This window comes from Dermacentor andersoni, chromosome 2 (genome assembly GCF_023375885.2).
Source record: "Dermacentor andersoni chromosome 2, qqDerAnde1_hic_scaffold, whole genome shotgun sequence".
Lineage (NCBI taxonomy): Eukaryota > Metazoa > Arthropoda > Arachnida > Ixodida > Ixodidae > Dermacentor > Dermacentor andersoni.
This window is the reverse complement of record NC_092815.1, coordinates 126,118,366-126,133,759: the sequence shown is the minus strand read 5'-3', so window position 1 is coordinate 126,133,759 and position 15,394 is coordinate 126,118,366. Positions and strand designations below refer to the sequence as shown.

The following is a 15,394-nucleotide window of genomic DNA, read 5'->3' as shown; positions in this document are numbered from 1 at the left end:
GCGTTACAGAAAACAGAAAATATCCGGGCAACAAGAAGCTGAGAATGAACAAAATGACTTTAAATAAATAAACTTATACTGGGAAATACTTTGCCTGTGTTATCAAGCGGCTGTGGAATGGAATAGGGACACGGCGTTGATGGACTTCATTATTTTTCACAGGATACAATGTTCTTCTGTACACTGATAGTGGATGATGCCGCACATAAAAAATAAATTACAACTAAAATCAACCTCCATTGATCCCATGCAAACAGAATTGATAGTTGATGGCGTCGGCTATTCTAGACGTCACAGGTTCGATCCCACCATCGTGCACTTTAATATTATTTTAGGAAGTGAACCGGGACAAGGACCCACCTACCGACGGAAAAGTGTCTCGGATAACATAACCAATTATTTGCGTTCAAACCGCTTGTGCGGTAGTACTTTCAAGTCTAAGGCATTGAACTGACGTAGCGGCGCTGGTAAAAGGAACGATTGTACCATGGGACAATCATGGTTTTCTTTGTAGGAAACCTGAAACAAATGAACGCGTTTATCTGATTGTTGGAGAGGCCACTTTTTCTGGGACATCTTTCAAATAACTTCAAAAACTGCTCCCCCATAGATAGCTACTGGTCGATAGCAACGAAGGCACGCCATTTGACATGATAATGTTCCTGGCCTTTCATATGTATTTGGTTGTTACTAATGGCCGATCGTCATGCAGATCTGGACGTGAAGCCAAAAAGTTATTTTCGTGAATCTGTAAGCACAATGATTCAGGTATATAAACTGCATGAACCGGAACCAAATCGGACTACTAGGTTATACAGGTTCATGTTACATGCAAAAAAAAAAAAGATTGATTCCTTTCTCTGCCCATTCTGGGCTGGTATATCTCTATACTGCATATCTGTGTGAACAGAATAAAGGCAACTAACAGAAAAAGCTTTCGATCTGAAATTGATACGACAGAACTGTGAGCTTCACTTACTCTTTAATAATCAGGCTATACCGCAGAATTAATAGCCAACTAGTTTTTAAAGACTACTTCATCAGTAGTTTGGAAGAACTTCTTGCTGGTCGAGTTGACGCATGGGTACGTTAGGAAGGGTTCCGCGTATGAAAGGTTGAACACGGGAAAAAAGACGAGGTAGGCGGAAAGAGCGCAAGCTATCCACTGGTTTTCATTCGTTCCCAAGCTGCACATATAGGCAGTGTTCACACTTGACAAAAAAAGAAGGAACATAATTCATCAGTCTAGATAGATTTAGTGCTTGTCTTTAGTGTGGCGTTAAAGAGACGGTGGTCTGTGCCGCTTTGAGACAGAAATCACGAGGTACACAAAATGAGAGAAAGGTAACTGGTATTCATGCAACTTCTATTACGTAAAAGCATGCCTTCAATCGCTTGCGTTTTGCATCCTGCCGCTCAGTACGTCGAGATTTACGTCATAGCCAGCAGATCCCAGCGGCGGTGTCCAATCGCAGACTGCCCTCAAAACAGACAAGTTTCCTCGGGCCCCGAGTAAATCGGGCCCCGACTCGCAGGTTGCGAGATTCCAACAGGCTGACAACAAAGGTAGGTGCAAGCGTGAATTTTTTTTTAAATTATCAGTTGTAATTTTTGGAACTGCTTTTGCATAAGAATGAACACCTTTTGGGGAACCTGCACTAAGGTGGACGTGCAGGCTTGTACTGTTTGTATAATGCCTTCTAGTGTATTTGGTTGTTCCTCTATTTTTTTTGCATGAATATTTCTCAACACTGTGCTACAGTGGGCAATGAAAGTTGTACGCTTTTATACATTCCTTCTGACATTGCGCATTATGTTTTAAAGTACGTGGTTGAATATAGGGTGTTCGTCTAATCACTTACTTCTTTATGATGAAAAACGACTCGTTTTATTCGAACCAACGTAAACTAACAACGGGAAACGATCTCATCATAGTAATTGTGGCATTACGATAATCGGACATGTAAGCCTCGATTTAACTGAACGGGCGGTGAATAAATTTAATAGCCTTGTCATTGTAATTAGTAGCATTACGAAAAGCGTACAGAAATGCTCAAGATACCACACAGGAACAAATGACGTCTGTTCCAGAAGACGCATTGTTTTAAGTTCAACTCCGATTTTCTTATCCATGTACACATAAAACGTCGAAATGCTCGCATTAGGGAATCGCTGGGTCGAAATTTAAATTAAATTTGTTGCATTTCAAAACTTAAATTCTAGCAACCGCAGGAGGAAAAAATTTGAGGTCATCAATGTTTGTGCAGCAACTGTCACAAATTGTCGAGTTTCAAAAAAAGATTGAAGAACCAAGTTTAGAAGCCCGCAGCTTTGCACCACAGACATACGTCGCAGTTCTGTAAACTGCATATGTTGTGTATCTAAAGCAGGCAAATTTTATGCATACACTACAGCTTTCGAAAAGTTTTTACAATGCTTACAATGATCTCGCAGAGTCATATAACAGAAGTTAGACAATACAGTGCTATGTTTCACAATGGTCTATAAAGCATCAATTTCTCTCCACTTAGTATGGCTGATTAGCTGTAGTTTGCTGTATTGTGAATCTTTATTTACTTCTGAGTTACAAATTCGAAAACCTGTCACTTTGTTCTTAGTTTTCAATTTTACAATATTCAATCACTCTTTTTTAAGTTGACGACCTCAATAAAAACCTATTCTTGCTATGCAGACACTATATTTAAACGTTTTTTTTTCCTTTATGTAGAACAAACATCAAATTTCGTGCGGTGCATGTCGAAAATAACGACCTTTTGGTTGCCACGTATTTAGATAGAAGTTTCCAAGGCCTTGCTGCTAAGCTAAGAACCTGAACCAGAGGCCTCGTAATCGAATCCTCGTCATTGCCAGACGGGTTTTTTTCCCCGGCTCAGTGACTCCGCCTTGCTTGGTGCGACTGGTCAGCTGAGAACCTATTGTGTCCAGCCTTCCCTTTACCGCCTGGTTTGCTTACCACCAGCGCCAACACAATGCGAGACCATGGCGGCGTCTGGCTACGAGACAATTGAGTTTGCAGTCTGTGCGCGCCGGCGTCCACGGTTGCCGCGTTTGTGGTTGCGCAAGTACGCTTGCTCTCGACGTGCTGCCCGACCAAGCGCAAATACAATCTGATATGGTAGAATTGAGCATTTTCTGTGCTACTTTTTGCCTCATCTTCGTTTTACGATGCGCGCCGTCGACAGTCAGTGTTTGCCTCCATGTTAACATTGTTCGGTGCTTTATGTCGCCGGCTCAGCAATTGCGCCGGCTGTTGCTGCTTTTGTTGATGATTATTATTATGATTATGGTTATGATGATGATACTGACAAAGATGATAAATGTCTTGCAACGCATAATCCGCACACGGCATTTTGTGCTCTATTAAACACTGTCAAGCACAGATATACCCAGCAATTTTTTTTTCTCAACACATGACATTGCCAAGACGTAAATGACTGTGCCCGCCAAACATCGTTACGGAGGAACTTGAGGCATTTTTTTGTGGCTTCCGTTGCAAGCGTTATCATAAGTGCTTGTTATAGAAGTCGGTAGTAAAGTGAAAATTTTCCCACCAGAAATTCCTTCCCATGTGGCTGGGAAGATATCTAATACTCGCATAACCTCACATGAGAAAAATACATGTGAGGCCGATATATCTTCATCGTCGTCATCGCCGTGCCAATGTCCTCATCAGCACGTGGTCGTTGTTGTTACTTCTTCGTAGCCAACTTAATTATCAAGCAAGCTGCATGAGTTTGACCTAACTTCCCAGTACGGAAAGTATGGCTGGCAGAGAACTAGTAACATTTTATTTCTTTTTTCTTTTTGTTTTTAATTGTTTCGGCTGCTTCCAGAAAAACTAGGTAGGTGTTGCTTTAATAACTTAAACCCCATAAATAAGGGTCCTCGTCATTACGCAGAGAAAAAGATAAACTTTTACTGTTGCTCCTAGATAGCTGATGAGCAAGTGGATTCAGTTCAATCCTCCTCTTTCATTCTAATAGAGTGTAGATGGGATGTACAATATCCACCATTATAAAAAAAAACAACGGGTTATGTTCAAAGCCGATAATTGTGCTTGCGTGTGATTGCAATAAGGAATAGTCTCATGAACGGTATTCTGCAACACGAAAGCAACATTAAAATTGGCAACGAGTGACCTTCTGACGGACTGTTTGAATACACACGCGACGTCCCCTCTGATATTGGCGGAGAATATGCACTACCATTAATATTTGGTCCTGAACTGCGGGGGCTGCAGTCATCCGAAAAGGGTTGGATGGTGGGGATAGGTAAGTGGCGTGTAGAAGTGCAGGAGGCGAAAGCGGATGCAATCAGCTATTAGACTCTTGGTATTTTTATACACTCTCGTTCTACGAAGAACCCATTCGTGACAAGGAGATGGGTTTCATATTAGCGTTGAAGCTGACAATTCTGCTGAGGCCTCAACATAGGGTGCTGTTATTGATGTCACAGTTGAAGAAAAAAAAAACTTTAGGGGAGCTCCCCCCCCCCTTTTTTTTTTTTGGTGACGTGTGCCAGGGAGAAATTGGAATGTTATTTTTTTTTTTACATATGCTCCAACCTTAAGTGCGCGATGGTAAGAGTGGCATTACACTTATAGAAAATACAAAAAGCAACAGCAGCCGGCACAATAAAATTGTCAGATGTACAGATAGCAAACAAGGCACGATAAAATTATTTCATGAAACATCTTTAGGATAGATTACTTGCTCAACTAGCCCAAAAACCTAACCAGCAGTGATCCACCGATCCCACCCGATAAACTATTCTTTTGTTCAACGTTCCTTGGAAAGAAAGAAAACCAGAAGCTCAGTACGCGCATGATAAAATGGGTACAGGTTTAGTCCATGATGGTGATGACTTATGTTTTGTTTGGCCGAAGTTAAATAGCGGAGGCCAGATCGCCGATAGGGGAGGCTCGCAATCCCTAAGAGGAACTTCATTGGTTTGGCATAACGACGGCAGGAGAGTGCGGTCAGTTTTAAATAAGGTATTGCAAGGGACGACTACAAGTTTCCCATTTTAGTAACACACAACACGCTGAGCGTTTTTCGTTCTTTTTTTGCACAGATTCATTTTCAATTTTATCGAATCGCTTATACCAGCACCAAGGTGCAAGACAGGTGTAATTGAAGACCGCTGGGGGAGGCCTTCTTCCTGCAGGACCTCGCAATAGGCTGCTGCTGCTGCTGCTGCTGCTGCCGATGATGATGATGATGATGATGATGATGATGATGATGATGATGATGATGATGATGATGAGCCATGCACGCAGTGAGTCACGTAGTGAGGCGGCGAACCAGCTACGGAGAGCGCATGCGCCAAGCCGGCGGCGGCGGCGGCTAGCGCACGCGGCGGTGCGGAGCTCGGCGCGCCGAGTCACGTGATGCTTTGACAAGGCTACGGTGCAGCTGCGGTAAAACGAAGGTCACATTGCTGGCTACGGCTAAACTCGGCTCGACTACGTTAGTAAAGCTTTCGCTTTAGAGCATTGGTGGTGATGAGTTTCGAGCCTGTGACCCCACACTCAGAAGCCGAGTGTATTACCCACTGGGCTAAATCTGCACCTCTGTTTTTTTTTTACTTTTGATTGTATAGAATTAGGAGTAGTTTCATGAGAAAATTAGTTAAATTACATTTATACACAAATGAAAAAATATGCACAGAAGCCACACAGTCCCTAAAATTCAACAATCAGGCAAGTAAATACCAGCGTCCAGATGCGAAATCCACTCAGGGACCGGATCAAAGGTTCCAACCACACTACGCACTGGAGCTGCCTCGTTTTGAAAAACAGACCTTGTCGGGCGAGGTAGCTCGGCATGTCTGACGATCATGAGGCTTCTATTACTGAATAGAGTCCTAATAACATAAACAAATCATATCGTGTATTACTGATTGTCTATTGGAAACGAAGGAACCAGATACCGTAAAATGTGAGAGGAAGGTATTTTCTGATAGTTCTTTGTAAAATGTCCCATAAATGAAATGCGTCACAAGAAAGAATAAAGCAATGTTCTGTTGTCACAGGTTGATTTCAAGTTGAATAGGTTTACGTTAGCGCGAGTAAAAGACAGGACAAAAGAACAAACACGGGGACACACACAGCGCCTGTGTGTCCCTGTGTGTCTTAGGTGTCTTCGCTTTTTTTTTATTTGCTTTAGTCACTGTGTATGTGCGTATGCCAGCTCTTGGGCAATGCTCCAGATTGGGAATGTCCCACTACGATTCGTACGTAAAACCTAAACATTTCGTGTTGGCTCCTTGATGCAATTAAAGTACACCGATTTGTTAATACAAATGTTACTTACATTTGACGGATTGTTTAATTTATTTACCCAATTTTGTTATTTAACCATTCGGTATTCCCCACGGGGAATGTGCCTGTTCTTGGCCAACCTTCTAGAATGCACCAACCGTGACAAAAGAGGTACATAATCCCTAAACGTTCCTTAGTACGTGTCGTACATTTCTGTGCCTCCATACACCACTCATCCCCAAACTTCCCTCAACAAGCATCATGCATCGCCTTCGTCCTTGTCCCATCACTGCGTATACGTCTCACACTGTGCATTCGCCTGAATTAAAGCTTACGTTTCGGCACAGCTTGTGAACTACGCAGAGCATAAACATAAAAGAATTCCATGACAGTAAAGTTGCAGCCTTTGTTGGGCATGAACAAAAACAATCCGTGAGGTTATAGGTTGCATAGGATGACAGAAAAAAACATTTCTCCGCATAGCTGTTAGTCCTAAAGCATTTAATTAAGGGCTCATTTTAAATAGATTCCGATATCTTCCTTGGGTCTGCATAACTTTATAAATTCAACATCTTCTGTGTTTGCCAGAAGGGGAACACATTTCCAGCGCAGGCTAAGTTTGTGCCTCAAGCCACAAGACAGGAACGGTGACCTTCATAAACTTTTGTGCAACACATCTCCATGGGAAGCAGTATAGTCTTCCTGACCTAGTATTGAGCACTCAGAACTGAGTCGGATTTGGAGGGCACACTTTTGCGGCCACACCCGTTTGGCCATCAGAATTAGGCACACCCGAAGGCACAAAGTGCACGTCGTATATCGCGGTGCCTTATAAGACACTGCGCTGTGTCGTCGTGAGAAGGCATTCGAGTAGTAAACAATACGGGCACGTCATCACTCAGGCCGGCCTCTCCACCTTTCTCTCATTAAAGCTCCTTTCTCGCTCGGAAGATCAGGCAAGAAAATTTGAGGGGAAACAATGATGCCGCTGGGTAAAACGGCTCAGAGCAGGACGAAATGAGGTTTCAATATGCGAATTAAATGGCAACGAACGAACCGAAACAGGTTTGCGCGGAGTTCTTTGTTACAGCTTGGAATCATTCACGAGAGTTAGGCAAATTGCGGGATAATATAGCACGCGCTGGGAAATCTCAAGCTTGCAGTAACTGCATTAAGGTGCATCAGACCTCTTCCACTCTTCCTCCGCGACATATATTTAAAATGGTTTAAGGTAGCCTCATAATGGGAGCTGTAAGGAATGCGAGTGAAACACGGGCATAAATAGTGTGCAATGCGCCCAAATAAATAAAGTAAACGAGTGAAAAGAAAAGAGGAAAGGAAACAATAAAGATTGACAGTTGACATATTGACAGGCGAATGACAACATGTGCTCTATGACGCGCTACTGAAGCGTCTCCTCGGATCAGTTGACAAGCACGTATGCCAATTTAAATAGCTACCGTTATGTAGAATCGTACAACAATAACATGAAATAGTGTCTCTCTCAGGCTTTCGTTAAGTAAATGCTCTTTCCTTCTCTCTTCCGGAGGCTGCCTGAGCTGGCTTTCATTTACGCCAGTTAGTGCGAGGCTAAATGAACACAGGATTGAGTGCGCTTGCTTTCGCTTTCACGTGCTTGAAATGAATATGGATGACACGCTGTGTCCGTCGGATGACACAGATATACATGGTAATGCATGAGGATAACACACAGAAATGCTGAACGAGCAGTGCCACGATTCTGTAATTCAGCAGCTCATCTTAGTAATTGCAGAACTAGTGGCTAAGAAGCGCATACTGGTAGTTCTGCTTTATAAACGTGGTCCCTACTATAACAAAGCAATTGGTGAACCATAGTATGCTTCGGCTCAAAGTGCTATACATGTTCTCGATACACGTAGTTTAACACGCAGCCAACCCTCGAATAGAAGAACGCTTCACGAGCCTATATTAATTCTTCCACACAAGATAGAAACAGAAGTGACTCGACACCGAGGGTGGTGCTCTTCATTTGCCAGCTGGCTGGCTCGAGTGATTACAACACTTCAGTGGGATTCTTTCTTTCTTCCTTTCTTTCTTTCTTTCTTTCTTTCTTTCTTTCCTTCTTTTTCTCTTCCTTTCTTTCTTTTTTCCCTTGCTTCTGTTACGCTCGCCTCGATGGTGTACTTTCTTTCTTCCTTTACCTTTTGTCGTCCCTTTTTCCATTTTGCTCTGACGAACATAACAAGCCCAAGAACTTTTTGTGAATACGGACCCAGTTCTGCGGAAGCTCGCATGGTGTAGGATTGTTCAAGAAACTGATATTTGTCATCCAATCGACTGTAGCACGGAAGTACAAAGCTACATTCAAATGTGCTCCTAGCATAAATTCAGAACGCGAACAACTCGAAAGCCACCGGAATGCGTTCTTCGGTTTCCAGCTTCGCATAACTTTTTCTTTTTTTCAATGACTTAATCCCAGCTCCAGGACGTAGAGGCTCGATTACACTATGTCAGACAATATCGCGAGCTACCTGAGTTGGAAACTCCACATACAGTATAATGGAGGGCCAGGTGCACAGCATGTTCTCACTATTAGGCCATTAAACAGGCTCAGGATAACATGCTCCAAATACTGCGTAATATTGCTGAAGCTGTATTGACGGAGTATGTCAAGATTCTGTTAACGTTAAATAACTTATATGAGCGGTTGTATTTCCCTGAGCAACTGTAACTCACATAACCATTCTGATTAAGTGTGTCAAGCGTTTTCGCGGTAAGTTTCCGAGAACTCGAGCGCAATAATTTGTACCATTTACTCAACGGCCATCGTGCACAGGGCCACTAAAGCACTGCTGCACTTTTCGAAAACGACTGTGCTCCGCGACCGCCTGGCATCGCGGTGAACGCCGTTGTGTGCCGTGCGTGCGCATCACTTCTGTTTTCTTTCCTACTCCCTCTCCTTTGCTTTGCCCTTTTCCCCTCCACCAGAAGAGGGTAGCAAACCAGGTGCAACCTTATTTGCCTTTACCCTTCCTGTCTTTTTCTTTTTTCTCTTTATTGAAAGCCCCATCGTATTCACCTAGCGTTGAGACCGACCTACACGACGCGTGACCATGCGCTTGCGCCCAATGTATATATACAGTGCAACGAACGTATAAGTATCCAATGGGGAATTCGTTGCAAAGGTCGAATCCGGGCTGGTACATTTAACGTGGTGCCTTGTGTATCGGTCCTGGGCCGCAATTTTGGATCGATGCCTTTTCCAATGCTATTCCTTTCAAGCTTTTCAAGTGGCGTCAGTGGTCAGAGTGACGCTCCACCAGCTTTATCAATTGGATCAGCCGGCCATGAACGGAGGACGCTAAGAGTGGCACAGAATCAAGCCCAAGGCATTGCTACAAAATTGCGACCCTTGTGACATGCGACAGTTCCATGCATTTAATGTAGACATGAACAAGGATATACCATGACGCAGTGGGGAGGAACGCGCAGCTCGTAATAAAAAGGACACGAGTTTCAAATCTGACAAGGATTGCCGTTCTGAAATTGGTTTTGGAGGTCACACTCTATAAAACCATGGACGTACAAAAGTTTAGGGGTCTTCAGAATGCCTTTTATTGTTAATAGAAAGGTGCTGAAGACAACACCAATGGATTCGCTATTCTTTTCAGACCGAAAAGAGAGAGGGGAATAAAGGGAAAGGCATAGAGGTTAACCAGATGGAAATATACTGGTGGCTACCCTGAACTGGGGAAAAGGGTAAAGGAGAGGGTGAAGGAAGAGAGAAAATACAGCACCGGAGCGAATACAAAAGAGGCACGAAGAAGATATTCACGCCGAAGCGCTGCAGTCGCTCGCGCTGACCAGCTGTCAAATGGACGCATCGTCTTCTGTGTTGATCCACTTTTGTGATGCCTACCCTCTGTACATGAATAAATGTTAACTTTGGAAGCGCTCCTCTGCTCGAGGGATGCCAGCACTACACTACATGTATCCGTCACTTGCATAGCACTCTGAGACGAAGTGGACTGGTGGTAACGAAATGTTTATTTATGGTAGGGACCTCATTTGTAACGCCACGCTATCAGAATACTTTTTGTTCATCTGTTATGCAGTTCGAAGTTTGAAGTTTATTGAATACTTAACGCAGATACAAAAATATTGATATTGAGTACAGAAAAAGGTCCCATAGTGTAAACACTGTAGGGGGACCTTTTATAACGTTAAAAAAACGCTAATACTACTTGACAGCAAAAAGGCAGCGAATTATAAAAATACAAAAATGCAAATACAAATACAAATGCAAATACATAATGAGGCAAAATAATAATACCATGGAAAATATAAAACGATAGGGATAAGTCTTAAGCTGAAGTAAGAAACGAAGCAAACAGTATTAAAAACGACAGAATTGAAGTTGTGTTTTAAAAGGCATATTCAATAAACGGAGCTATAGGTTAAACATGAAATTGCGAAGCAGATGTTTGAATGACGATATAGAAAAGGCACATTTAATGTAAAAAGGCAATGAATTCCAAAGTTTGATTAAAACAAATGCTACTCTTTGTGAACCATAGTTAGTTCGTACCTTAGGGAGTATAAAATTGTGCATAAGATAAGGTGGTGAATTATAGCATCGTGGTAATTAATTTTTCAACATGTCTCTTCGGCACTTTGTGTTATTCAATACGCATAGCACATCGTATGTTTTCATTGTAAGCACTGTTCAAATGCATGCTCAGTCCTGAGCTCATTTTGTCCTGCACTACCTGACATAAATGAAAGACAGCTCAGGCACCCTTCAGAGAAAGAGACAGAAAGAGATACATTTTATTTATCCAAAGGCTGACAGAAACAGCATTCCACCTTTTATTTTACTGTTCTACATAAAGGTAGCTATTAAAATTTGACATACGTATTTGTCAACTGAGAAGCTGCTTGAGTTGCGCACCAGAGCGTACATGTTGTCATCCGCCTTGTCTTTGTCTCTTAAAGTGCCACTCCTTTTTTTTTTCCTATCGTCTTCTCCTTCAACTCATTTACTTTATTGAGTTGGGCCCATTGCACACTCATTGTGCTTGTGGTTCTGTGTCATCACGTACAGCTCACGTTATGAGTTTACCTGAAAGTGTTTTAGACCTATGTCGCGAAGTCAAAGTAGAAGACGTGTGATGCACCCCGATGCAGTTCGTTCAAGCTTGAGAGTTACCCGCGTGTACCATACTACACACAAATTTGTCATGGTGTCGCAACTCGTAACTGATTCCTAACTCGTAGCAAAAAACTCGTCCGAAACCTGTTTCTTTTCGTTCGTCGCCATTTAATCCACTTTTTTGAAAAGTCGTCTCGCCCTCCTCTGTGCCGTTTTACCCAGCAGTGCCATTTTCCCCCTCTAATACACCCCTAATCTAATCTTGACTGATCTCACGAGGGAGAAAGGCACTTTATTGAAAGGTGGAGAGGTTGTCCTGAGTTGTGACGTGCCTGTAGCTTACTACTCAAATCTTTTCTCACGACGACACAGCACAGTGTCTTAAGACACCGTGATATCCGACGTCCTTTTCTCTGCATTCAAGCGCGCCTAATTCCGATGGCCAGACTGGCATGGCAGCAAAAGTGGGCCCATCAAATCCGACTGCGTCCTGAGTGTGCAATACTTGACCAGTAAGACTACCGCTTCCAATGGAGATGCGTTGCAGAACACTGTAATATGTTACCTTCCCTGTCTTTATGAGAGGCAGTGCCAATTTTCCCGCCCTGGAAATATGTGCCCTTCTGGTAAGCACAGAAGACTTCGAAATCAGAAACTAAGCTACCCGCCTTTCAATAACTTTTAGAGAATCCCATTACTCACTGACGTGCATTCAAGGTGATCCGTGGAAGTGGGGGCTGACCAAAGTATCAACAAAACGGGGGTGGGGATTGGTGGATGCCCAAGGCACACTTCTGTATCCGCCATCGAATATGTAGCACCGTTGATGCCACCACGCCGCTTACCAAAAAGCCGTCTTCTCTAAAGCCTCCCCTGCCCTCCCCTCCCCTTCCCGTAGAATAATAAACGCCGAATACCAAACGCGATATGAACAAACGGCAGCGATAAACACTTCAATGGGCATACGAGTCATGGCATGAAGCAGCTATGTGAAAAAAAAAACACGGTGGGCGAATGGCTGACAAAATTTTCCCTCACGTGATAAAGGGAATGACAACAAGAGCTGAAGATGCCTTGTAGCATTTCGAACCAGCTGTTTTCTAGGACCTGCCTTCCCTTCCCTCCGATTTTCGGCAGGGTTGCTTGTAGGCGAATATAGGCTAGCTGACCACAGCTTTTCAATAAAACGCTTTCTCTCTCTTTCTCTTTCTGTCCACTGAACTCGGCAGCACGTTGGTGTCTCTTTTTCATACGATCACCACGGTTAAGAAGTTGACAAAACGTGACATTAGACGTTCAAATAGTATTTAGACAACGAAGAATAATTAAAAGAATAACACCCCCAGAATTTAGTTCATAAAATATAACAAATTGGTAATCTATAATTTAAACAATCTGAAAGTTATGCTACATTGTCGCTGCAAATTTAGAAAAATAAAGCTAAATGTTATGATGTGGGTATACGTCTGGTTGTTATCGGGTACATTGCATATTACAATCACTGAGGTCGTATTTCGTAACTTGTCATGTTATATGGCAAAAGGACGAAAAGCTTACTGACTTTGTACGTGCATACTAAAGTTCAACAGCGCTAAACAGCAAACCCTAAAAAACAAAGTGCATATTAAAAAAGTTTCACTTTCAACTTGTTTCAATAACGATAACTTGACTTTTATGTAAAGCCACTTGTCTGCACTACAGTGCGTGTTGAAGCACGAACACACCTGGACATTGTTCTCCTCCTGCCGATGAAATATTGATTTCAAAATAAATTGAAAAAAAATTGTGAGCAATTTTCTTTTTAGAAGAAAGAATTACGGAAAAGAGCAAACAAAGAAAAAAAGATTACTCATTGCTCTGGCAATTTATTCGAGGCTATGGTGCTTCTTAATAGGTCGTAACAAATAACAGGAACTTTTTCAGTTTGACGACTCGTACACATCGCTATCCTAAACCTCCCTTTTTTCCAAGGCGGTGTATTCGGTCTAAACAACTCTGCGATGCATAAAAATACACTAAAAAGAAATACCATAACATATAAGTCCAGACCTGATAAAGGATTCTTTAAAACTCTATTTTCATTAATTTGGCCAGCTATTTATTATTTGAATAGAACACAAAGCTGGAACCTCCTCTCTATAATTTCGCGACGAATCCAGTGGTCGGTACGTCAGTGTGGCATCACGAATTTCGTTGTATCTCTTCCTCTATTACGCCGATGCGGCTCCTTAACGTTATTAAACCTTGCTAAGCTTGCCCTCTTTTATAATACAACGTGGTACCTTTTTACCGCTATAGTTGAACTGAGCGCGGGCAGACATTGTCACAACGCATGACGAAATTAATGGTGCGCTGGTGCGGAAAGTCAAAGCCTGCGGCGTTTCACACGTCTTTCGGTTTTTTTTTTTTTTTCTTTTTTCTTTTTTTTGCGTCCTTGCTGGCTCACCAAGGCTCTTCCCGTGGTGAAAGGGGCGTCTCTTTTCGGAGTTTACTTTTCTCGTATTGTGGAAGAATATTTAGTTATTCAGTACAAATTAATTTTTATTCTATAGCGTCACGTGAAGGCTTCACGCCTGAGCCACGTATATGGCCCTTCAGCAAGAATGTAAGCCCCCGTATTCCGTAATGCATCTCCATATGAAGCTCGTGCTTAACTTGACATAAACGACGTCTGGCGTGAACTTGCCCAAGACGCTGCACTGCATTTCCTCTGGGCGTTCACTACAAGAGTCATTTAGATCAAGTCAAGCCGCATGGGCGTCAAGTTAAGATGCATTTCTGAACACGGAGATAAGTATTGTTGATGGCGCTTTCTTCATTCGGTGGTCTCCAACCCACGGCTCACCGCTGTAGCACCCGCTTGAGTCGTCTGTCAGCTAGACAGCGAAGTAGCCCTCATGTTTTCGACTTCGATGTTGCCTTCACGAAGCTGTCTTCTCCTCCATTTGCGCCAGAATTGGAACATGGCCTAAGATGGCGTCTGCCCATCGAAAATGGCAAAGTAGCTGTCTACGCCAAGATTTGCAGCACAACCAAAATCAGCACTCGCTCTGTTTCTCTGTCAAATCGTCGCTCAAGGCATTGAAACCAAGAGTGAGTAAACATTATTTTCTCTTTGTGTATGTTTCATCCCGTTTTGCTTTCGACCTAAACCTAATAAATAACTTTGAAGGAGTTTCTCTTTTTCCGTGCGTTGATGTATCACACCGTTCAGCGTTCACCGTTCACTGTGTCGTTTTCAATTCTTTTCTCCCTTCATCATTGACTCGCACAGAGGTTCGCCTTCATTGTGGCCGGAAACGACCGGTCGATCAGATGGACGACGTGAAATGGATAGAACCGGAGGAAAGGAATCCTCGCGGAATACGGCCCTTGGTGACTGCAGTCGGTGCGTCCTCGAAAATGCGAAACCAGAAATTTCACAAACCTCTTGCGTGATCGCAACGGTGAACATGAATTTCCTGGTTTCGGTTGCTGCCCCTGTGCCCAATAGAGTCAAACGCCTTTACAACAGACGCCTTTGTAACGAAACTATTTGTATAATGAATGATTAATTATGTCCCGCCGCAATTTCCATCTCTCGCCTGTATTTTGAACGCCTTTGCAGCGAAGGCTACTACGACGAATTTTTCTGTCCAGCGGAGGAATTCAGGCGTCGCCGGCAACAGAATTGTGGCTTCACAACGTACGCCACTATATAGCGGCACCGTCACTGCATGCGTTCCGCAGACAGCACAAAGCTAGCTCTGCGCTAGCAGTTACGGCAGCGCCAGCGAAGCCCTTGGAGAGTGTGCCGGCGTCAGTGAGTGTTAAGCTCTTCTTCACTGCTCCTGGAATAGCTCAACTCGCAAGTTTCTCGTTGCAACTCAGTGGCGGGTGCGGCGGCTAACGAATGTGTCGCAGTTGATGACGATTTGATGGTCTGATTGTAACTGACGGCCGACGACGTCTTCAAAGCCATGTATGGCGGACATGAC

General features: G+C 43.2%; 1 long non-coding RNA gene across 1 annotated transcript in view; it reads right to left on the bottom strand.

Moving 5' to 3' along the window:
* Nucleotides 1–14,356, bottom strand: part of LOC140215952 (uncharacterized) — a 133,945-nt gene extending 119,589 nt beyond the window's left edge. The window contains exon 1 of the long non-coding RNA XR_011892561.1: nucleotides 14,263–14,356. This is a non-coding gene — a long non-coding RNA (uncharacterized lncRNA). The remainder of the gene's footprint in view (nucleotides 1–14,262) is intronic.
* Nucleotides 14,357–15,394: the final 1,038 nt, after the last annotated feature.